This window comes from Nycticebus coucang, chromosome 7, assembly GCF_027406575.1.
Source record: "Nycticebus coucang isolate mNycCou1 chromosome 7, mNycCou1.pri, whole genome shotgun sequence".
Taxonomy (NCBI): Eukaryota; Metazoa; Chordata; class Mammalia; order Primates; family Lorisidae; genus Nycticebus; species Nycticebus coucang.
In genome coordinates this window covers 82349816-82375373 of record NC_069786.1, presented here as the reverse complement: position 1 = coordinate 82375373, position 25558 = coordinate 82349816, and the positions used below count along the sequence as shown (strand labels likewise).

The window sequence follows — 25558 nt, the reverse complement described above, 5'->3', positions numbered from 1 at the left end:
TATTTTTTAAGAAGTTACTAATGGCAGTCTGAAAATTAACCCATATGTACATAGATTTGTAGCAAGAGAAAGTTAGTAAGTTAGCAATTGGAAATAATTTGACAAAGAAATAACATGGAAAAAACGAGGTCATGGAGAAACTATTTCTAAAATATTAAAATTAGAGTTTGAATACTCATATGTTAATGTTTTTGCTGTGTCATACACCAAACATATAATGTGAATTAATCACGAACAACTTCATGTTTGATATATACCAAACTTAGTATAAATTGAAAAATTACATACTAAATATTTCTGGTATCACTCAAGGAACTCCTTTCACAAAAACACTGATACACTATAATTTTCTTAGCTTAAAGAGAGTTTAATGCATATTACCTGACTTGACTTTCACAAAGTCATTAATTTACTTTCAATAAAACAACAAAATACAAGAAAATGTAGTAGGGATTTTTATAAATCCCTACTATTTGTCTAAAATTTCTTGAATTTTTTCTACATTTATCTGAAATTTTAATTTTATCAGTTGAATTTCCAGTCAAGTGAATGGTAGTGGAGGATCTGGTTGGTGTGTAACATTTCATTAAAAATTTTTGCCCAGCCCAGCCACCCGACTTTCACCACTGCTGGTACCCATTCATGCAGGCCAAGGGACTGAAGGCTAGTATACTGCCATTTCTGCCAAAACTTGTGCCACACTCCTTACCCAGGTGCCTGAGGACCTATCTTCCTGACCTCCCACTGTTACAGATACTTGTCTTAGCTGCCACCTGGACACCTTAGGACTGGCTTATCTAGGTATTCCACCACCACATTGTTGCCCTTTTATGTCACCAGGAACCCCAAGAACTGATCTGCCTGGTCTTTCAGTGCAAATGCTATTGCCCGAAGACTGTCCTGCCAGGTGTTCCCATTCCTAGCAAAGTCTCAACACAGCCCCCACTAAGCACCACAGCGTAAGTCACTGAGGAACTCACAGAAAACACTCAAGTTAACTGCAGTCAAAGAAATTCTACTGAGATTACACTATTGTGCCCAATCACAATTAAAGCCATAGCAAATCAAACCACCAATACTATAGGCAACAAAAACGAAAATAGCCAAATAAGACTATGTTAAATGAAAAACCTGCACAACAAAAGAAATAATCAACAGAGTGAAGAGAAAACCTAAAGAATGTGAAAAACTATTTGTAAACTATTCTTCCAATGAGGTACGATTGTCTGCAACATAGAGAAAAGGAACTCAAGCAACATAAAAACTGAATAATCTAACTAAAATGTGGACAAAGGAACTGAATAAACATTTCTCAAAAGAGGACATACAAATGGCCAACAAACATAAGAAAAATACTTAACAATTCTATTCATCAGGGAAATACAATTCAAAACTACATTGAAATACTACCAGCCATGGGTGGTGCCTGTGGCTCAAAGGGGTAGGGCACCGGCCCCATATGCCAGAGGTAGTGGGTTCAAACCCAGCCCTGGCCAAAAACTGCAAAATATATATTTTTAATATAATTTTAATAAAAAAAAAATATATATATATATATATAAAGAAAGAAATATCACTAGCCAGTTAGAATGGCTATCAACAAGATTAAAAAAAGAGTGAAAAATCTGGATTGTTTCCACATCTTTGCCATTGTGAATTGAGCGGCTATAAACATTCGAGTTCAAATATTCTTGTGGTAAATGTCTTATTTTTTTGAGTACAAGTACAAATCAAGTAACCTAATCATATATACTCCCATGTTAATCAGAAATTTAAAGAAATTCGAGAAAGAGTGTGGAGAAAGGGAATTCTTATAAATTCTAGAAAGAATGTGAAGAAAGGGAATTCTTATAAATTCTAGAAAGAGTGTGGAGAAAGGAAATTCTTAAAAAAAAAAACTGAAAACAAAATTATTGTAAGATCCAACAATCCGACTATTGGGTAATATGCAAATAAAAAAAATCAGTATAACAGAGACAGGCATAGTGGGTCACATCTGTAATCCCAGTACTTTATAAAACAGAGGCAGGAAGATCACTTGAGATCAGGAGTTCAAGGCTGCAATGTACTCCAGTTTGGGTAATAGAATGAGATTTCTCCTTTATAAAGAGGGGGAAGAAGTATCTGTATCTCCACATATATTGTAGCTCTATTCACAATTTTTAAAATATGGAATTAACCCACATGTCCATCAACAGATGAATGAATAAAGACAAGGGAACAATATCCATTCATAAAAAGTAATGAAATCTGTTCATTGGAGACCACAAGGATGAGCCTGGAGGACATTTTGTTGAATCAAGAAAATCAAGCACAGAAAGATAATTATCACAGTGTAGCTAGAATTTTTATTTATGCCAAGTCTTGATCTTGGTGTTCAAGAATGAAACCAGGGACCCCTGCAGATAAGCAAAAGTACCGTCTTATTGACAGAGAAAGAAATATATAAGGTACAAAAGAGCAAGAGAACCTCCAGTAGTAAAGAGGGTGTGGAACCCAAGTGACACGTTCCTGTGGGCCTATGAGCAGGGGTCTTGAGATTTCATGTCTAGAACATGTCACACTTGGCAAAGGGTTGGCAGGTATAAATCAGCAAATGAATGTCTTAACAAGTGAATTCAATACTTACAGTACCACCTCCCTGTTTCAGGTGAGGCAGCGGGATATTTGCTTTCCACTCCAAGAGGGATAACCCAAATGAGAAACCCATCAAGTTGCTTTTCTCTAACCCTTCTTGAGTCTGAAGAATTCAGTCTAGAAAAAGCCTGTTTGCCCAGGTCTAGAAAAATAGGGTGTCCCTATCCAGCCTTGAATGGGGAACCCTTTATCAAGATTTTCTCACTCATATTTGGTAGGTAAAAATATTCTCAATTCAGGGAAGTAGAGAGTATTAAAAGAATTGTGGGTACTAAAGGATGGTGAGGAGAAGGGGAGGGAAGAATGAGGAAAAAGGTGGTTAAGAGATACCAAATTACAGCTAGATAGGAGGAATGAGTTTTCATGTCCCACAGCACTGCAGGTGAATACACTTAACAATAATTCATTTTATATATTTTTTATTGTTTTATTCATTGAGGGTTCAAATTTTATTGTTTTATTCATTGAGGGTACAAAGAACCAGGTTACATTGATTGCATTTGTTAGGTAAAGTCCCTCTTATAATTGTGTCCTGCTACCAAAAGGTGTGTCACACACCATGAACCCCACCCACTCTTCATCCCTCTCCCTGATCACACATCCCCCTGCCCACCATGTACTAGGTCATTAATTGTCCTCATATCAGAATTGAGTACATAGGATTCATGCTTCTCCATTCTTGTCATGCATTACTAAGAATAATGTGTTCCACATCCATCCAGGTTAACACAAAAGATGTAAAGTGCCCATCTTTTTTAATGGCTGAATAGTATTCCATGGTACACATATAGCACAGATTGTTAATCCATTCCTGGGTTGGTGGGCATTTAGCTGTTTCCACATTTTGAGGATTGTAAATTGAGCTGTGATAAACAGTTCAGTGCAAGTGTTCTTATGGTAAAAGGATTTTACGTTCTGGGTAGATGCCCAGTATTGGGATTGCAGGATCAAATGGGAGGCCTAGTTTGGGTTCTCTGAGAGTTCACCACACTTCCTTCCAAAACAGTTGTACTAGTTTGCAGTCCCATCAGGAGTGTAAAAGTGTTCCCTTCTCTCCACATCCACGCCGGCATCTGCAGTTTTGAGATTTTGTGATGTGGGCCATTCTCATGTAGGTAGATGATATCTCAGGATGGTTTTGATTTACATTTCTCTAATAATTAGGGACAATGACCATTTTTTCATGTTTGCTAGCCATTTGCTGTCTTCTTTAGAGAAGGTTCTACTCATGTCTCTTGCCCATTGATATATGGGATTGTTGGCTTTTCTCATGTGGATTAATTTGAGTTCTCTATAGATCCTAGTTATCAAGCTTTTGTCTGATTCAAAATATGCAAATATCCTTCCCATCATGTAGGTTGTCTATTTGCTTTGGTTGCTGTCTCCTTAGCTGTACAGAAGCTTTTCAGTTTAATTCTCATTTGTTTATTTTTGTTGTTGCAATTGCCACAGAAGTCTTCTTCATAATATTATTCCCCAAGCTAATATCTTCACATGCTTTTTCTCATGCTTTCTTCATGGATTTTTATCATTTCATGCCTTAAATTTAGGTCTTTTATCTATCTTGAATCAATTTTTGTGAGTGGAGAAAGTTGTGGGTCCAGTTTCAGTCTATACATGTGGATATCCAGTTCTCCCAGCACCATTTATTGAATAGGGATTCTTTCCCCCAGTGTGTGTTTTTGTTTGGTTTATTGAAGATTAGGTGGCTGTAATATGTTAAAATTATTTTACATTTTTAAAAAGCTAGAAAAAGGATTTTGATTATTCACAACACACAGAAATGATAAATGTTTGAGGTGATGGATATATTAATTATCCTGATTTGATCATTTTACATCATAGACAACTGTCAAAATATTACTCTACAACCCACAAATATGTACAATTATTACATGACAACTAAAAATAAAAGTAAAAAATTAAATTTGTTTCCAATTTGTGTGAGAGAAGAGTACTAACCTACATACTATTCTTTAGCAGGTGTATTTTACTACTCTCTTGTGTTTATCCTTGAATGGTTCTCAACACACTACATTATAATTATACAAAGGGTGCCAAAATGTATACACATTTTAAGAAAGAAAAAACTCTCTTGAAATTGTAATACTCAATATATACTGATAACAAAAGATGAATCCAAGTCATGTTTGAGCACCCCTTGTAATTGAAGCAGTTAAATGTGACTCGAGTACTCAAATTTTAGTACCTTTTTTCTTTCATAAATGTGCATACATTTTTCAGTACCTTCTGTATATTAATATTTCTAATTCTCTAAATTGAACAGAAGCTAATTCTGTTTTGCTTCTCCTAGTATATCATGGCAAATTGGGTTAAATATAACTGAAAGAAGAAACACTGAATACCACAAATTAAATGCTTACAAAGAGTGTTTGAGAATCCTATTTTGCATATTTTTAAATGAAGAAAAGCTTGGATAAAAGTAAATACTCTAACAAGTGCACTATTTCTAGATCAATTATACCTTTATCTCTCATGCATACTATTGATAAAATCATTCATTCATCCAAGATCAAATATATTCTCCTCTGGTGAAAATATGACTGAAAAAAAATAAACAATCAAGGAGGAGATAATTAAATCAACTAGGTTGTCATATCAAATGAGCCATGAAAATTGCTGTATGGCACTCATTCAATTGGAAAAACCATTGAAAATGCCTCTCCTTTCATGCTATTAAATGCTCACTGTTCATTAAGGATGCTCAGGGTTGTTCCTAGCATCTGTAACCCCATTTTGTCTTTTCTTATAGGAGGTAACAATGTTATCAGTATTGTATGTTCTGAAGGTAAATTGCATGGGTCAAGTCAGTCTCCACTATCTCCTGAAAGGGTAATCTGTGGAAAGTTCTTTTTTTTTTTTTTTTGTAGAGACAGAGTCTCACTTTATCACCATCGGTAGAGTGCCGTGGTGTCACACTGCTCACAACAACCTCCAACTGCTGGGCTTAGGTGATTCTCTTGCCTCAGCCTCTCGAGTAGCTGGGACCACAGTGCCCGCCACAATGCCTGGCCATATTTTTTGTTGCAGTTCGGCCAGGGCAGTTCGGCCAGGGCCACCCTCGGTATGTGGGGCTGGCGCCCCACCTACTGAGCCACCGACACTGCCCTCTCAATTTCATTTTTAAAATAGAGATATAAAAAATACATTTACCATCTTAATCATTTTCACAACTTTAATTTTGAGTGCTTAGCACAGAACCTTGCTACTAGTAAGTGCTTGTTATGAGTAATTTTTATTTTTGTCACTTCTTTTGATTTTTTTTTTTAGATTTTGTTGATTTTTTCCTACTAAAAACAAGGCTGGCTACCTTGAAATGGTTAAGATAAAACTCATCTAAGGCAGACAGGTATGCATACCTTGCTTGCTTTCTTGAATGAAACTTTGCAAATGATAAAACCCATTGAATATTAGATTTCCATGCTGTTAGATTTTTAGTCAGTTTGATAACAGATATTCTCTAGAACCAGAGATGGGGCACAAGAGAATCAAGAATAAACTATCTTTCCCTTATCCAGACTTAAAATCCCTTCACATATGTGTGTGTGTGCATATATTTATTTTATTTTATTTTATTTATTTATCTTTTTTGAGACAAAGTCTTACTCTGTTGCCCAGGCTAGAGTGCCATGGCATCAGCCTAGCTCACAAAAACCTCAGATTCTTGAGTTCAAGCAATCCTCCTGCCTCACTTTTCCAAGCAACTGGAACTATTAGTGCCTGCCACCATACCCAGCTAATTTTTTCTACTTTTGGTCGATACAGGATATCATTCTCTCTTAGGCAGGTCTTGAACTTCAGAGCTCAAGGAATTCTCCTAGCTTGGCCTCCCAATCCCCTGAGTGCTAGGATTACAGGCATGTGCCACCTCACCTAGCCAGAAATCTTTTCACTTAATTTGGTTAACCCACCATCATTTATATTGGAGAATTTTTTTTAATCATTAAAGAAAAATTTCTTTTTCTATATTTTTTCTATTTTTATTATACACAATGTCCCACTCTTGCTCAGGCTGGTCTTGAACTCCTGATCTCAAGCAATCCTCCAGCCTTGACCTCCCAAGAGTGCTGGGATTACAGGTGTGAGCCACTATACCAAGTCGTCTTCCCATATTTTGAAGATAACTACATTCTGTATAAATTATATGCATGCATATATAAACACATGCATATAATTTATGTAAGCAGGTGGCATTTGAAAATATACATAGATTTCATTTTTATGGTATGCTTTCTTAATATAACATGTATCCTAGTATCTAAAAGCAGTATAAAAAAATGAGTAAAAGAAGGATGAAGCAATCAATTAAATTATCCCCAAACTTATTCCTTAATTTATATGACAAAAATTGATGGCACTGTGTTCTGACTTCAAGAAAATTTCATTCATTTTTACAGTTACTATCATTATTATGTTGTATTGTTATTATTGTTATGATAGAGGTAGATAAAACAGAAATAAGTGGCTCAGTCGGTAGGGCGCCGGCCCCATATACCGAGGGTGACGGGTTCAAACCCTGCCCTGGCCAAACTGCAACCAAAAAATAGCCAGGCATTGTGGCGGGCACCTATAGTCCCAGCTACTCGGGAGGCTGAGGCAAGAGAATCGCTTAAGCCCAGGAGTTGGAGGTTACTGTGAGCTGTGTGAGGCCACGGCACTCTACCGAGAGCCATAAAGTGAGACTCTGTCTCTACAAAAAAAAAAAAAATAAGAATTTATAATTAATGCAGAGTTACAAACTTCATGTTAGGGCTAGCTACCTTAAGCTTCTGTCGGTACATACACACACACACATAAAAGCCTTAAGTTAGATATACAAATTGAAGCTTTAATGACAAGTAGGAGTTAGGAAAATGAAGAATGATGGTATAAAAGTATGAAATTATTCAGGCAGAGAAAATAATAAGGTTAAAGTTCAAAGATGATAGTATAGGGGAGGTTTGTTTACAGAAAATTTATGCAGAAATTTAATCAATAGTAAGAAACTTATTTTGATACATGTTATGGGCAGCAAATTTCAAAGTCATGGAAAAGTCATTTATAAAAGCATAGTTTTAATCCTGAATTAATCGGAGTCATTGCAGAATTTAAAATCTGCATGATGTTACAATGATCTGAATGATCTGGTAAAAAAAATTCTCAGAAGAATGTGTTTAATTATATCTCAATCCTGATATTTATTATTTTTTTTAAATGGAATTAATTTATAAGAAAATGAAGACCAGGGAACGCAGACAACTTTTTCAAGTAGGTTTGTTACAAAGGGGAACAGAAAAAAAAAACAATGTTTGCAGAGTTGTGTGATTAAGAAAGTTCGGATAAATATGCTGAAATAACCATCCCTCTTAGAGTTAAGGTTGTTAATTGTGTGAAGAGTCAAGTCAAATAATCTAAAACTTCACCTACACCAAAATTTAAACCAAAAGATTCTCTCTGGGAATGAGCCTCAGGAGGAACAGAGATAGATAACAACTACTACTGACAGTGATACTGATACAGGGAGGATGGTGTTCAGCTGGGGTGCACTAGCTGCTTGACAGGATCTTTTTTTGGGGGGTGGGCCAGGGCTGGGTTTGAACCCACCACTTCTGACACATGGGGGCCAGCACCCTACTCCTTTGAGCTACAGGTGCTGCCGGGATCTGCCTCACCTTTGTGTGGCCGCCCTCCTGGTATTGGTGTGGTGGGATGCTGAGAGGTGAGTACTGAAAAACCAAGTGTGGTAGAAAGTTCAAGCTGGCAGAAGCCTGTGAGTCCCTAGTTAGTTAAGGGAGACCACAGCATAACCAACACTGGTGCCTGTGCCAAGCCCAGAACCACCCTTGCACCTAGAGACCCTTCCTCTGGCTGTGCTACTCCCCTGTGAGCATTTCACAGGCTTAAGGGTGACATAGGAACCACCCCAACTTCCTAGACCTAGGCAATTTCATGAAGGGAACACCCTGACATTTTGCCTCCAGTGGAAGGGACTGTATCCATGTATTTGTTACCTAGTCCTGGCCAAATGTAGCTACAAAGGACCCATGCAACTATCTATACACCTAGACAAAGGACCCAGGTGGGGTGATTCTCTGACTTGGGTGTTTCCCTCTGTCAGGAGCTCTGGTGCTTTTTCTGTATTCCTTTGGGTCCAAAATTCTATCTTACTACTGATCTGTGGTCCATGGGTTCATCCTACTGAAGAAAGAAATTCCAGTAACAACAGCATTAAAGATTTCAAATCCTCAAGATGATGATCCCTAGAAACTTCCTGTTTAAAATATAGTTTTACCAATGAAGAAAAATTGGATAGATTTTAGAGACTAACAGTAAGATATCATTGATTATAACTTGTGTATTTGATCTTATTCTGATGCTCATCAATAGACCCTGGCACCTGAAAAGTATCCTTTTTTTCTGGCTAATGTACTTTTCCCCATTTTATAATTAGAGAAGTTTAGCTATGGTACTATGACACACAAGCCAGTGTTTCTACTGTCATAGGTCTGAGTATTATGTGGTCTCTCCCAGATTGTAGCCATGATACTGAGAGAGCTATTCTATGCCAATTGTTAAGTAACTTTAAAGGTTACCAGCTTTACCTGAAACCTGGTACAAGAAAAGGCTACCTAGTTTCCAGACTGCACTGGGAATGAGACTCAGGAGGTGTCACTGTATTTTTCTCTGTCATATATCCCTAAGACAAGTTTAAATTAGTTGTGGTGTGTATTATAGCCTGGATCAACCACAACTAAGTAATCTTCACAGAAGTCTAGGTTTTAGAACAAAATTATGTCCTCTTTGATAATTTATTGCTCCACATCTGAGATATATTTGTTGCTTCTGGCTCTAGTTAGTCAACCAAAAAAAATCTGATTATGGGACCTCGGGTGAACAGATTATCCAAGCTTTTCATTATAAACAAGTACATTCTTATTACCAACCCACAAAGCAAGAGATGCAAGCAGATTATATTGTCACAAAGGACCAAATCAAAAGAAACTATGCAAATATCTGCCCTAACTATTGGTATATTTGTTACACAGCTACCTTTTTTTTCAGCATGTTGTCTCTTGTGGAGGGGAAAATAATTTGAGCCTAGTTTTCAGATAGTTCTGTAAATGTGATCACGTATTAAATGAGAAGAGGTATGGAAGTGTGTTTGTATAGTTACTCTCATGAGTTCTGTTCCACGTGAATATAATGGTTTTTTGGGATTTACTTAGACTTCCTTTGTTATACCATTAAAAAAAAATATCAATGTTAACGTTCTGTGTGTCTAAGGCAAGAGACACAGGATATAGATGCGGGCTGAGTATTCCAAATAGGGAAATCAACAATTCAAAATGTTTCAGTGAGCCTTTCTTTTGAGAGTCATGTTGGCACTCAAAAAGTTTCAAATTTGGAGCTTTCTGAGTTTTGTATTTTTGTGTTTGGAATGTTCAACTTGTAAGTAAGTATAATGCAAATATTCCAAAATCTTAAAAAATCTAAAATCCAAAACATTTCTAATCTCAAGTATTTCAGAAAGGGATATTTGATTTGTGGTGTGTATCTGCTAGGAAGACTATTGTTAATTATTTTTCTTGTTATTCAATTTTTCAATATTCTGATTATTCTGGTCAGTTATATCTATCAGCTTCCAAGAGAATTATTATCATAAAAGCACAATTTTAAGATTTCTTTATTTCTATCAAATTTCAATATAGTCTTGCAAATATCAAAACTATGCTATAAATATTCTTAACAAATTATGATTTTAGCAATGTTTTTAATATCTCTGGTTACTTTATTTTGAATTATATTTACTCTGGTATGAAATTATTGAACTGGGATTTCTCCCTTGTATTTGCCTGACATCTATGTTTATACCCTATAAGCTTAAACTTAAGTTTTGTTTTCCTTTGCTTTACTGTGTCACTTCAAAAGAAAACATTGCTGAATACATTTTAAAATTCAGTTGGAGAATTTTTTCTTTATTTGAAAATCTATTTTATCAATTTAGATAAAATCATAGCTGAGTAAACCTTTAACCTGTCTTGCTTTTCATATAATGGTGTCTTCTTTTATTAATTTTAGTTAAAGTGGATTTTACAGTTGTGTTTCAGAGACTCTTCTTGTGTGATAAAGTATTTGAGTCTTGTGTCTCTAAAAAGCTATATATACAATTGTAACTGGCTCCATGAACAAATTATAATGACCCCTGTGTTTTTATAATTCTTTTCCTTGATGAACTTTTGAGTTGTTTGCAGAAATGATGGATTTCCCACAAGACAAATGAGATGAAATATTGAAGCCCACAGGATGATGCTAGGACTTACTGTCCCCTTACTGCCCTAAGGGTTACATACCCCCCTCTTGAAAACCCCGTGATCTCCTTTATTTGGAGATGATGGATTTGAGACAGTTTCTCCCATTCTCCCAATGTTTTTTGTATTAGGAATTCCTTTCTTCATCAGCAATTCCCATTGTCCCAAAATTAGATCTTTGTGCAATGAGCAAATAGACCTAGACCAAAACCCTCTTGCATTTTTGACATGGGGGGGAGGGGCTCATCCAGGATAACATGCTTGTGGTTTGGTGGCTGCAGAATGGGAGGAGACCAAAAAGATTCACTTAGCAGCTCCCTGGCCATATTTGGCACAGGGAGGCTTTGGCCTCTCCGAAGAGTTCCACTGTTACTAGCCTCCATCACCTTGCTGATCACATCCAGATTGCCTCTGAAGAAAGAAACTCTGGACTTACATTTTGACATTTGTGTCCAGATGGATGAGTACTATTTTAAGGTACAGTACAGTGGGAGATGCCTGTCTCAATTTAGGGAATTCTGAGGGAATTCCAATTTGTTTTGGATTAGATAACCTGTTGGAAAGGGAGAGGAATGGAATCATAATGTATACCATGGAAAAAGTTCTGAGATTAAAACTATTGAAACTTTGTATGTGTGTGTATATGTTTTAGATGTATTTTATGTGTGCACATTTATTCTATGTTATGTCAACATGGTATCATAACTGGCTTATAGGTTAAAAAAGAAGTAATAAATGAAGTAAATATGACCAAGAGCTATTCAAGTTCATGTGAATTTAGCAGACAAGCTAACTTTTAAAAATGTATTACTGAAATATAAATTCTTCAAAATTGACAGCATATATTTTTTTGTCTCGGTTTAGTGATGAAGGTCTCCGTGGTGAATCCTAACCCTGCGGAGGAGGGGGAAATGGCTACAGTTTAAAAAGACCATTTTTTTTTTCTTTATTGTTGGGGATTCATTGAGGGTACAATAAGCCAGGTTACACTGATTGCAATTGTTAGGTAACGTCCCTCTTGCAATCATGTCTTGCCCCCATAAAGTGTGACACACACCAAGGCCCCACCCCCCTCCCTACATCCCTCTTTCTTCTTCCCCCCATAACCTTAATTGTCATTAATTGTCCTCATATCAAAATTGAGTACATAGGATTCATGCTTCTCCATTCTTGTGATGCTTTACTAAGAATAATGTGTTCCACTTCCATCCAGGTTAATACAAAGGATGTAAAGTCTCCATTTTTTTTTAATAGCTGAATAGTATTCCATGGTATACATATACCACAGCTTGTTAATCCATTCCTGGGTTGGTGGGCATTTAGGCTGTTTCCACATTTTGGCAATTGTAAATTGAGCTGCAATAAACAGTCTAGTACAAGTGTCCTTATGATAAAAGGATTTTCTTCCTTCTGGGTAGATGCCCAGTAATGGGATTGCAGGATCAAATGGGAGGTCTAGGTTGAGTGCTTTGAGGTTTCTCCATACTTCCTTCCAGAAAGGTACTAGTTTGCAGTCCCACCAGCAGTGTAAAAGTGTTCCCTTCTCCCCACATCCATGCCAGCATCTGCAGTTTTGAGATTTTGTGGTGTGGGCCATTCTCACTGGGGTTAGATGATATCTCAGGGTTGTTTTGATTTGCATTTCTCTAATATATAGAGATGATGAACATTTTTTCATGTGTTTGTTAGCCATTCGTCTGTCGTCTTTAGAGAAAGTTCTATTCATGTCTCTTGCCCATTGATATATGGGATTGTTGGCTTTTTTCATGTGGATTAATTTGAGTTCTCTGTAGATCCTAGTTATCAAGCTTTTGTCTGATTGAAAATATGCAAATATCCTTTCCCATTGTGTAGGTTGTCTCTTTGCTTTGGTTATTGTCTCCTTAGCTGTACAGAAGCTTTTCAGTTTAATAAAGTCCCATTTGTTTATTTTTGTTGTTGTTGCATTTGCCATGGCAGTCTTCTTCATGAAGTCTTTCCCCAGGCCAATATCTTCCAGTGTTTTTCCTATGCTTTCTTGGAGGATTTTTATTGTTTCATGCCTTAAATTTAAGTCCTTTATCCATCTTGAATCAATTTTTGTGAGTGGGGAAAGGTGTGGGTCCAGTTTAAGTCTTTTACATGTAGACATCCAATTCTCCCAACACCATTTATTGAATAGGGAGTCTTTCCCCCAAGGTATGTTCTTGTTTGGTTTATCGAAGATTAGGTGGTTGCAAGATGTTAGTTTCATTTCTTGGTTTTCAATTCAATTCCAAGTGTCTATGTCTCTGTTTTTGTGCCAGTACCATGCTGTCTTGACCACTATGGCTTTGTAGTACAGACTAAAATCTGGTATGCTGATGCCCCCAGCTTTATTTTTATTACTAAGAACTGCCTTAGCTATACGGGGTTTTTTCTGGTTCCACATAAAACGCAGAATCATTTTTTCCAAATCTTGAAAGTACGATGTTGGTATTTTGATAGGAATGACATTGAATAAGTAGATTGCTTTGGGAAGTATAGACATTTTAACAATGTTGATTCTTCCCATCCATGAGCATGGTAGGTTCTTCCATTTGTTAATATCCTCTGCTATTTCCTTTCTGAGGAGTTCATAGTTTTCTTTATAGAGGTCCTTCACTTCCTTCGTTAGGTACATTCCTAGGTATTTCATTTTCTTTGAAACTATGGTAAAGGGAGTTGTGTCCTTAATTAGCTTCTCCTCTTGACTGTTATTGGTGTATACAAAGGCTACTGACTTGTGGACATTGATTTTATATCCTGAAACATTACTGTATTTTTTACGAATTCTAGGAGTCTTGTGGTTGAGTCTTTGGGGTTCTCTAAGTATAAGATCATGTCATCAGCAAAGAGGGAGAGTTTGACCTCCTCTGCTCCCATTTGGATTCCCTTGATTTCCTTGTCTTGCCTAATTGTATTGGCTAGAACTTCCAGCACTACGTTGAATTGTAAAGGTGACAGAGGACAACCTTGTCTGGTTCCAGCTCTAAGAGGAAAAGCTTTCAGTTTTACTCCATTCAGTAAAATATTGGCTGTGGGTTTGTCATAGATAGCTTCAATCAGATTTAGAAATGTGCCACCTATGCCTATACTCTTCAGTGTTCTAATTAGAAAAGGATGCTGGATTTTATCAAATGCTTTTTCTGCATCTATTGAGAGGATCATGTGACCTTTATTTTTGCCTCTGTTAATATGGTGGATAACGTTTATGGACTTGCGTATGTTAAACCAGCCTTGCATCCCTGGGATGAAGCCTACTTGATCATGATGAATGACTTTTTTGATGATAAGCTGTAATCTATTAGCTAGGATTTTGTTGAGAATTTTTGCATCTATATTCATGAGTGAGATTGGTCTGAAATTCTCCTTTTTGTTTGGGTCTTTTCCTGGTTTAGGTATCAGGTTGATGTTTGCTTCATAGAATGTGTTGGGGAAGATTTCTTCTTCCTCCATTTTTTGGAATAATTTCTGCAGTACAGGAATAAGCTCTTCCTTGAAGGTTTGAAAGAATTCTGGAGTGAAGCCATCTGGACCAGGGCATTTTTTGGTTGGAAGATTTTTTATTGTTTCTTTGATCTCAGTGCTTGAAATTGGTCTGTTCAGGAGCTCTATTTCTTCCTGGCTGAGTCTAGGGAGAGGGTGTGATTTCAAATATTGATCCATTTCCTTCACATTGTCAATTTCTGGGCATAGAGTTTCTGGTAGTATTCAGAGATGATCTTTTGTATCTCTGTGGGATCAGTTGTTATTTCCCCTTTATCATTTCTGATTGAGGTTAGTAGAGATTTTACTTTTCTATTCCTCGTTAGTCTGGCCAATGGTTTATCTATTTTATTTATTTTTTCAAAAAACCAACTCCTTGTTTCATTAATTTTCTGAATGATTCTTTTGTTTTCAATTTCATTGATCTCTGATTTGATTTTGGAGATTTCTTTTCTTCTACTGAGTTTAGGCTTAGATTGTTCTTCTTTTTCCAATTCCATAAGATCTCTGTGAGATTGTTGATGTGCTCTCTTTCTGTTTTTCGAATGTAGGCATCTAAAGTGATGAATTTTCCTCTCAAAACTGCTTTTGCAGTATCCCACAGATTTTGGTAGCTTGTGTCTTCATTGTTGTTATGCTCAAGGAAGTTAATGATTTCCTGTTTTATTTCTTCCTGCACCCATCTGTTATTCAACAGAAGATTGTTTAATTTCCATGCCTTTGGGTGGGGTCGAGCATTTTTGTTAGAGTTGAGTTCCGCCTTTAGTGCCTTATGGTCTGAGAAGGTACAAGGTAAAAATTCAATTCTTTTGATTCTGTTGATATTTGTTTTGTGTCCCAGGATATGGTCAATTTTGGAGAATGTTCCATGGGGTGATGAGAAAAATGTACATTCTTTATCTTTGGGGTGGAGTGTTCTATATGCGTCTATCAAGCACAGTTGTTCCAGGGTCTCATTTAAATCTCTTATATGTTTGTTTAATTTCTGTTTAGAGTATCTGTCCAGCTCTGTAAGAGGAGTGTTAAAGTCCCCTGTTATTATGATATTATCAGATATATTGCTCAGACTGAGTAAGGTCTGTTTCAAGAATCTGGGAACATTTAAATTGGGTGCATACATATTTAGAAGTGAAATGTCTTCTTGTTGTATTTTTTCCCTTGACCAATATAAAGTGACCATCTTTGTCTTTTTTGACTTTAGTTGCTTTAATTCCACATGTATCTGAAAATAAGATTGCAACTCCTCTTTTCTTCTGAATTCCATTTGCCTGAAAAATTGTCTTCCATCCCTTGACTCGGAGTTTTAATTTGTCTTTTGAAGTCAGGTGTGTTTCTTGCAGACAGCAAATGGATGGCTTGTGTTTTTTAATCCAGTCAGCCAATCTATGTCTCTTCAGTGGGGAATTCAAGCCATTAACATTTATTGAGATAATTGATAAGTGTGGTAGTATTCTATTCATCTTATTTTGTGAGAGTCCATTGCTTAGTTTTATCTTTTGCATCAGTGTGGAGGTTAGGTTCTGTCCTTTAATTTCTGAGTTCTTACTTTGATGCTGATCCATTGTGATGGTCAGTGTGCAGAACAGGTTGAAGTATTTCCTGTAGAGCTGGTCTTGTTATGGCAAATTTCCTCAATGTTTGTGTATCCATAAATGATTTGATTTCTTCATCAATTTTTAAGCTTAGCTTAGCAGGGTACAGTATTCTGGGCTTGAAATTGTTCTGTTTAAGTAGATTAAAGGTAGATGACCATTGTCTTCTTGCTTGGAAAGTTTCATTAGAGAAGTCTACGGTCACTCTGATGGATTTGCCCCTGTAGGTCAACTGGCGCTTACTCCTGGCAGCTTGCAGAATCTTTTCTTTTGTCTTGACTTTGGACAGGTTCGTCACAATGTGTCTTGGAGAAGCTCGGTTAGAGTTGAGGCGACCTGGGGTCCGATAGCCCTCTGAAAGCAGTGTGTCAGACTCTTTCATGATATTTGGGAAATTTTCTTTTATAATATCCTCTAGAATGGCTTCCATTCCTCTGGGGCATTCTTCTTCCCCTTCTGGAATTCCTATAACTCGTATGTTGGAACGCTTCATAAAGTCCCATAATTCTGACAGTGAACATTCTGCTTTCTCTCTCTTCTTTTCTGCCTCTTTTACTGTCTGAGTTATCTCAAGAACTTTGTCTTCTACCTCTGAAATTCTCTCTTCTGCATGGTCTAATCTGTTGCTGATACTTTCCATTGCATCTTTAAGTTCCCTAATTGACTGTTTCAGTTCCTTCAGCTCTGCTATATCCTTTTTATATTCTTCATATCGTTCATCTCTTATTTGATTCTGTTTTTGGATTTCCTTTTGGTTATTTTCCACTTTATTAGCAGTTTCCTTCATTGTTTCCATCATTTCTTTCATTGTTTTCAACATATGTATTCTAAATTCCCTTTCTGGCATTCCTAACATTTCCTTATAGGTGGAATCATCTGCAGTAGCTACCTCATGGTCCCTTGGCGGGGTTGTTCTGGACTGGTTCTTCATGTTGCCTGGAGTTTTCTGCTGATTCTTCCTCATGAGTGATTTCTTTTATCTGTTTCCTTGCCCTAATTTTCCTTTCACTTCCTCTTGCTCTTTAAGTTCTCATGCCTGTGGACTAAGGATTACAGGACCAGAAGGGTGAGAAGGTTGGAAAGCAAAAAATGGATGAAAGAAAGGAGGGCTGAGTGATAAGAAAAAAAAAATAGAGAAAGGAGAGGGGGTGGCTAAAAGGAATATTGACAAAAAGAAGAGAGGCACAGAAAGAGGGAGACAGAGCCATTTAGGTGTACCGTAGGGTACTTTGACACAACCTTAAAAAAAAACCCCACCTTCTGGGGGTGCCCAATTGGGTGGTTCCCTTGAGGTTAGCAGCTCTTTGTTAACCTGGTCAGACACAGTACCCCACCTCCACCAAGTAGAGAGGAAAGACAAAAATGCTATAAATCAAACCAAAACAAGCAAACAGAAAACTCTACGGGATAAAATTGGGTGAAAAAACAAATAATAGCAGTAGAAACACTAGCAAAAATGGTGTTCTAGTTATTGAAAAAGGCAGCAATGGGAAATGATAATTAAACTAGAAAAATTGACAAAGAACAAGGATCTGTATGGAAAAGCTTGAAATTAAAAAACAAAACAACATCAACAACATCAAAATAAACAAAAAAATACAACCAAACCAAAAAAAAAAAAAAAAAAAAAACACAACCAAAAACAAAGCAGTATGTATATGTTATTGAATATTGTCTGGGCAACACGTGGTCTTCTGGGGTATGAGATGTTAATCACAGTTCTGATATGACTGGAGGCTGCTGATTTTCAAACCCCAGCAGGTAGACACCCTAAATCTCTCTTCAGCCCACTTAAAAGGCACTTTGAACTTATAAAGTTGCTGAGCAGAAGATTTCCCAGGAAAGTGTTTGTCGCTGGAATCACTGCTAAAGTGGCTATCCACTTACCCAGTGTGCCAAAACCAGTGTCACTCTGCCCCTGAGGGTTAGGGCTGCAAGGTGGCTCAGACCCCACCCTTAGGCTACTTGGTTGCTGGGTTACCAGCTCCCACCCGATTCTAGCTCTGTGACCCTGAGGGCAGAGCTTGCCGGGGCAGATTGCTCACAGTGGCTCACTGTGACCCACAGCCAAACACTATTAGCTCCATCTGGCTCAGCAGCTCAGACTGGGTCCCTAGACAATGGCCAAAGTTGTCTGTACTCCCACTCAGGCTCTTCCCAAGGCAGTTCAACTGAGTGCCAAGTCCAAAGACACCAAAACAGTTCACAGGTAAGGCCTTTCTGGTTTGCAGTCTCGCTGCTACTGAACTTACAGTTGCGGGCGGGTTTAAACGGATTGAACACACACGACCACTTGCCATTTTTCCACTGTTTTAGTCCACCTCTTGGGGTCCAGAAGTCTCTCGCTGACTCCCCATATCCTCACAGGGGTGATGATAGGCAGATCCCACCAGCCAGAGTTGCCTGGAGTCCTATCTCCCCAGACTCATGGTGCCCAGATGCATGGAAGCTGTTACTCGGCCGCCATCTTGCTCCGCCTCCCCAAAAAGACCATTTTTTTTTTACTCTAGTTCTAAATAAGTAATTGACCTTGGGTCTTCTGTGGAATGCCAGCACCTTATCTCAAGATTACTTGTAACATAGCAACCACAGTTTTTTTTTTTTTTTTCAGCCAGAATAAATAGTTTTTAACAAACTCTGTAGTAATTCTTTAATTGCTGGAAAGAGAGGGTTTTGACTGCAGCACTACGATGTTAACTAACTCCCACCCAGAGATGTTAAGGGCAATGGGAGACATAGGGGATATAAGAGAGAGAGAAGATAAAAAGGCTAGTTAGCAGGGTGAGGAAGGGTGGGGGGCAGAGTCAGTCTTTCACCAGGTGCTGAGAGATTCTCAGCAGCTGCCCCCTGGGTGAAAGTTGGCCCTGGTGCCCCAGTCACAACCAGGGAAAGCCCGCCCTCCCGAGTCTTACAGCCTCCAGGCGGGGTCAGTTCCAGATAGAGCCATCCAATCCAACATGCACTCCTTTGTTCTCACAGCCTGCAGGTAGGGCCAGTCCTGGATAGAGCCAGACAATCCTAAACCTCCTCAGTTACCTCAGTCCCTGCACTGACCAACCCCACAACTTGGTCCCAGTTTCCCCCGAGAAATTTCCCCCACATTTTGTTGCAACCCAAAATGCATCACACCAAAGAGTATAAAACCTACCATCATTTCTACCTCGGGGTTGTCCCCTCTGAGCAGAGTTCTGCCAGAGGTACAGCCCAAGCATGCTTGAATAAAGTCACTCCTTTGTTTTTTGCATGTGTGTCTGGTGATCTTTCAGTGGTGGAATTTGGTATTAACAGTGATATTTTCACATTTGAAGGTGTCAGGATTTGACACATGGAACTATAAATCCAGCCAAAACAAAATGATCTCTGTGTGATTTTTGATAAGTTCATGTAATAAAGGAAGTTAAATATCTTTGTTGGTTGGCAGTCTATTCTTAGTTCCTGGTGTGCTCTTGGCTGAAGAATGACCAGACACACCAAAAGAAGCAAGAGCGAAACAAACTTTATTGAAGAAGAGCAAGGTAGATTCATAGAGCAGGAGTAGAGACATTTGCCACAGATGACAAATGAGCCCCAGTCATAATAAGAGGCCCTGTTTATGGTCTGGGGTCCCATTTTAATATTATGCAGATTGGGCACTTCTTGTGGTTCACCATCAAACCACTTTGATGAATAGCTAATGATATGATAATCATCCTCAGGGTATTCTAGGTCACTTTCCAGACCTTGCTGTGGCCAGGCTGCCTGGCCCACAAGCTGTGGTGTTCCTTGTACTCTTTTGCAGGATAGTGGGCCCTTCCTCCTTCCAGCAGGTGTGGCAATTAATTAAGGCATCAACAAGGAGAGGAACCCATTTTTGTCACTAGGAGAGTTGGAGATTCATTACTATCTACCTAATATCCTGAGATAACAGCCAAGTTACCCATCTGTTTAAATTTCTTGCTTAGGTAAAAAGTAGACATGCCTAAACTAAAATAAGCATCAGTGTTAAAATAAATATAATAAGTAAGTCATAAGCATAAAACAGGGACTTACAGTCAAAGATGTATAAAGATATTAAGGTTCTGGTCTCTTAATTGTAGTTGCTGATGCAGATTCTTCCACTGACTTTACTGTATATGAGAAGGCAAGAATAAAATCTGTTTAAATCAAACTGGAGGCTTCCCCTTGTTCTGGCTCACTCTTCATTTGTTCTGAGTACCTGTTAGGTATACCTTGTATTGTCAAAGCAAAGGCCTTCTGCCTTGAATTTTTTTTTAAATCCCTGAACTGTTAATTATTGCATAGTAACTCTTCTTAGAGTACAAAGAGAATCTCAAAAGGTTATTTAGGCCATTTTGGAAGTTTTTCTAAAATACTTATGATAAGTAAGAGTTTTCCTCATAGGTTTGCTATGAATACTACAACAAATAAAAATATGCATAATTCCTCTTTCTGTATTAAAGAGTAAAATTTGTCACATGAATAAATCATTAAGATGTTTACACTTACATAGTCATAATCTCGTATTATTTAGTCTTATGATTTGGCAAGTATTGTTTTAATTTATTTACAAGGATTTTCTTATAAAAATTAATATTATTGAATAATCTAAGAAAAAATTAAAGGAAATTATTTTTAAATGCTAGTATGCCTACAAAGATATTCTCATTTGCCAAAAATGTAAATATTAGTTTATGATTTAACATTTATGAAAGTATTCTAACACTATTCTTTGACACCAATGGAGAGTTTCATAATTCAGTTCACTTCTTTTTATAATTTTATATGTTTCATTGACAGATAAAATTGTATGTATTTACCACATAACACCTGATGTTTTGAAGTGTATATATGTGATAGGATGATAAAATTTAGGTAATTGATATAGGAATTGTCTTTTTCTAACACTAAATACCTAGAGTTAGCATCATATCTCACCATGACATAAGGCAAAATCCCTAACAAGACTTCCTTTAATCCAAGTGCAAGTGGCATCTTCAGGCTACCTCTCCTCCTCTTCCACTTGACCATTAATTCTGAGGTTCCCATGGCTTCATTTCAGGTTTGACAATTTGCTAGAACAACTCACAGAGTTTATTGAAAGTGCTACACTTATAATTACAGTTTTATTGTTATACATAAAGGATGCAATTTAGGAAAAACCAAACAGAGGACGTGTATAAGGCAAGATTTAGAGGGAAGAGGGTGACACCAAGCTTCCACGCCCTGTCTGTGGGACATGCCGGTTTTCAGCATATCAACGGCAAGACCTCTACTGAGACTCAGTAAACAGAGTTTTTATCTGAGTTTCCTTATCAGCGTGTGATTGGTTAAATCACTGGCCACATGATTGTACTTAACCCTGTTCCTCTCCCCTCTGCGGAGACTGGAGGATGGGACTAAAAGTTCTAACCTTCTAGTTGTATGCTTAGTTTCTCCGCATTGATATTGGCGTTTTCCTGTCGAATCCTTTGTCTTGGGAATCAAAGAATGAATTCCAAGTAAGCGAAAATAATAGAATTTATTGAGAAGAAAGGAAAGAGGAAAGCTTTCGGCATAGCAAAGGGGGCCCAAACAGGTTACTGCTTCTGGCTCTTTGTCTAGGGGGTTTAATAAGCCTTACGTGTTTTCCTGGGTACAGGTGGCACACTCTGGTTGCGCTTTCAGATTGAAATGGTTTGGGGTTATTTGCTACCTGTTTGTGCTGGAGAGCTTCCAGCACCCAGTACCTTTGGGGGGTCTTCTTTTGGTATTGATCCTGGGTGAGTGCACCTGGAAGGACCTGCCGCCTCCTGGGTCTTCTCCCGGTGGTGCTGGTGCAGTGGACAAGGGAGGCGGAGCTGGAGAACCAAGTGCAGCAGAGAGGCCGAGCGCCAATTCATGTGTTACCAAGTCCTGGTCAAATGTCACTACAAAGGACCCATGTGACTATATATACTACTAGACCAAAAAAAAAAACAGACAGAGAGATTTTTCCGACTTAAGTCTTCCCTTCTACCAGGAACTCTGGTTCTTTCTCTGTATTCTTCTCTGTAAAATAAATCCTGTCTTACCACTGATCTGTAGTTAGTCTGTTTATTCATCCTCGGAATTCTGGAGACCAAGGACCTACTGAGAAGGAATTCTTGTAACAGTATGTCCCATAGGGGGACAGCTGTAGGTCATGCAGGCCCTCTGCAGAGAGTATGAAACTTCCTGGTGAGGATTTTCCAGGCCTGTTAGTTGTGCCCACCCCCCTCTCCTGACCCCTCTCTTCTCTGGGCCCCCTTTCTCTGTCCCTGCCTAATGACCTTCTAACTCCTATCACCACGACAGCATATTCCTTGACACTATCCAAAAGCTCACAATAAATTACTTCATTCACATAAATTCAGGTAAAATCTGAAATAACTCACTATGAATAACTAAAGACACTTGCATAATTTAGGAAATTCCAAGGGTTTTTAAAGATCTGTATTAGGAAACAGTGATAAAGACCAGATATATTCATTATTATTTCACAATTAGTAATATAATAATTCAAGAAATTCCACTGTTTCCTTATACTCTATTTTTTAATAGTACATGTGTGAAATTTTCAAGTAATTGTAACAACTATTATAATGCTATATTAACTGTTATTTCTACTGTTTTGAATAAGTAACAAAAAGCTATCATATGACCAGGCATACATTTCCATTATAATCCTCTTCTTTAAAGGAAATAGATTGCTAAGGTAAATTTAAGGATTATTCATTTAGCTGAGCATGGTGGTACATGCCTGTACTCCCAGCTACTCAGGAGGCTGAGGCAAGAGGATCGCTTATACCCAGGAATTTGAGGTTGATGTGAGTTATGATGATGCCATGACACTGTACTCAGGGCAACAGAGTGAGATTCTCTCTGTCTTTAAAAAAAAGAATTATTTATTTTACTTTATATTTACTTTATAGAAGAATACAAATTTGAGTAAGATGTCCACTTTTCACAGAGCAGCCGATATAACTTATTTTTAAAATGTTATGGATTGATAGGAATGCTACAGTATTCAGGAAATTAGTAAGATTATACTTTATGAAATATGGGCTATATCTAAGAAAATACCAAAACTTTTTATCAAAATAAAATTTATCAGAGCACATTCAATTGAGGAAAAAAAGCTAGATCTTAACCCGAGTCTTTCATATTTATTGAGTTGAGAAATTCTTTGGGTAAGTGAAGGTATAAAAATTACTGGAGTTATTTTCATGTAGCTCAAGGTTTTCATTTTTAAAAAGTTGTTTCTTACCTTCCTTCTGGACTTCAATTCGCAATGATCTTCTTTTAACTTAGAGTCAATCCTGAATAATGCATGAATTGAATATGCCCTTCCGACCCTGAAGTTCTTTGATTTTAAAATATATATGCAGTGTTATTTAGTGTCAGAACGGCCTGTGTTCTTCTCCTCAACCTATCTTAAAAAGTATACCTATTCGATACTTAACACAAAATCCCACCTTCACAAATATCTAGCTCTTGGAATATAATTAGGAGAGCTTTTTCTCCATATTTCTCTGACTCTGAATCAACTCAGCTTTGGTGTTAATTTCACCTGGCCTTTTTGTTTTAAACTTTCAGAGTCTGCATTTATGACACTGGGAGTCTAGTGTTTTTGGATTCCTAATCCAACATGGATTTCCCAGGTTCTTTGTTTGTTTCTAATACTTTTTCTAATTCTTCTTGCATGCAAAAATCACTGACCTATGGGACTACAGTGCTATCACCATTGCATTAGAATGTTTAGGTTTGCCTTCATTTAGGAAGTCACTGTTGCACTAAGGCTCACATGTCCTCTGTCAAATTTACCTCTGTCTTTAGTCTGGCATCTATCTTTCTCTTTTATCTATAACAAGATCGACATGATAAACTTTTGTTTTGTCTTGTTTTAGGACCCTAGTGTGTTATAAGTCCTTTCCCTTCAATCTCATTTTCTGTTTCACTCTGCTATCTAATATATATCAGGTATCTAGCTGAATCTTGTACAAATTACACACACACACACACACATATATATATATATATATTTTTTTTTTTCTGAATGCAGAGGGAGCCTTTTAAACCCCTTACCCCATTCTGGTCTAGGTTCTAATAAGTTTTTTTGTGCAGATATCCACATCTTTCAAGTCCAGTTGCTATACAATTTTAGTCTTTCATTTGCTTCATGTGAAGATTTCTTACCAATAGAATAATTTATCTTACCAATAAAATAATTTCTTTAAAACAGTAACAGTGCTTTCTCTTTTACTTACATTTAATTTTTACGTAAGGCTCAAAGTGTGTATATGTTATTATGGATTGAATTCTATCCCCCATTGTTCACATGCTGAATCTGTTACCCTCAGTGTGACTTTATTTGTAGATAAGACCTTTAAGGTGATAATTTAGGTTAAAATGAGAACCCATATGGAGCCCTTATTTATATGACTTGTGCTTTTATAAGAAGAGGAAGAGACAATAGAGATACTTCCAGGCACACAAAGGGAAGGGCATGTGAGAACATAGGGAGAAAGTGGCCATCTACAAGCCCAGGAGAGAGGCCTCACCAGAAATCAATCTTGCTGGATCCTCAGCCTTGGACTTTTAGCTGCCAGAACCAAAAGAAAATAAATTTTTGTTTTTTAAGGAACCCAGTTTTTAGAATTTGGCATCCCAAATCGACTAATACTTAATATTTAAGTGGATTAGCTATACAGATTATATCAGATATGAAGACTTCCTAGCCTAATGTACCCCACTTTGACAAGGAATCCTTCTGACAACTTGTTAGCTCTCTATGGTACCTTTCTACAGTTCTTAATCAAATTCCTTCAGGCCAGTGTTGTATTTATTTAATACTTTTTCCTCCTCTTTGAGTAAGAAGAAGACATGTCTCGTAGAAGTTTTAAAGTTCTCTGTGCTGAAGAAAATATGATGCAACATATGTATACGCTCAATACATTAAAAAGATCACACAGAGTCCTTTAAAAATCTTCCTGCATTTTAAAAAATTGCCTTGGGACGATTAGGCAAATGCAAGACATGAACCCTATACAAATCTAAGTGGTGGGTAAATATATTGCTTTTTTAGAAACTACGAAGTCACATGACAAAGGATATATGGATACTAGAATGGGTGAAGAATTGGGCAGAATGTACCAGAATAGAGTAAATAAGGCTCAGAAAAGTTTTAATTTCTTTCTCTTTCTTTTTAAGACAGTCTCACTATGTCACTCTCTGAAGAGTGCTGTGGTGTCACAGCAACTTCAAACTCTTTAGCTTAAGTGATTCTTTTAGCCTCAGCCTCCCAAGTAGCTGGGACTACAGGTGCCCACCACCACACCTGGCTGTTTTTTGATTGTAGTTGTCGTTGTGTTTTGGCAGGCCTAGGCTGGGTTCAAATCCACCAGCTCCGGTGTATGTGGCTGGCACCCTAGCTGCTGAGCTGCAAGCCTGAGCTTATTTTATTGTTCTAATGAAGTGACTTAATTTTATATTCAGGGTCTAAAGTATTATTTCTTTATATTTAAAATGCAAAATTATACTGAAATGTGTTATTTTATT

The 25558-nt window shown here is 37.4% G+C and overlaps 1 pseudogene; it reads right to left on the bottom strand.

The window, feature by feature from the left end:
* LOC128589738 (eukaryotic peptide chain release factor subunit 1-like) overlaps positions 1-21882 on the bottom strand; it is a 150543-nt pseudogene extending 128661 nt beyond the window's left edge.
* Positions 21883-25558: the final 3676 nt, after the last annotated feature.